This window comes from Etheostoma spectabile, chromosome 9, assembly GCF_008692095.1.
Source record: "Etheostoma spectabile isolate EspeVRDwgs_2016 chromosome 9, UIUC_Espe_1.0, whole genome shotgun sequence".
Classification (NCBI taxonomy): Eukaryota; Metazoa; Chordata; class Actinopteri; order Perciformes; family Percidae; genus Etheostoma; species Etheostoma spectabile.
This window is the reverse complement of record NC_045741.1, coordinates 18327770-18328098: the sequence shown is the minus strand read 5'-3', so window position 1 is coordinate 18328098 and position 329 is coordinate 18327770. Positions and strand designations below refer to the sequence as shown.

The 329-nt window shown below is 28.6% G+C and overlaps 1 protein-coding gene across 5 annotated transcripts in view; it reads left to right on the top strand.

Annotated features, from left to right (window-relative positions):
• Nucleotides 1–329, top strand: part of rubcn (rubicon autophagy regulator) — a 48824-nt gene that overhangs the window by 40934 nt on the left and 7561 nt on the right. The window lies entirely within an intron of this gene.

The following is a 329-nucleotide window of genomic DNA, read 5'->3' as shown; positions in this document are numbered from 1 at the left end:
ATACACTAAAAGCTATTCTTCCTGGGGTCCTAAAATCTTTTCTTTGACAATAGTCATGACATTTCATTACACACACCTACATACATTTGAAAATACAAATCATAAGTAAATCTTTCAGTTAATACAAGAAATGAAACAAGAGACACTACTCCAAATAGATTCATCTATTTTAAGAATTACGATAACAAAAGCCCAATACCAAACTAATTTTATATTAAATATTTAATTCCTTTTGAAATAAATGTCTTAAATGATTTTTTTTTTAAAGCCATACTGAGAGTTCTGTTTGATAGTCGTTGAGAGAGAGTTCCATTCAGACATTGCTCTGT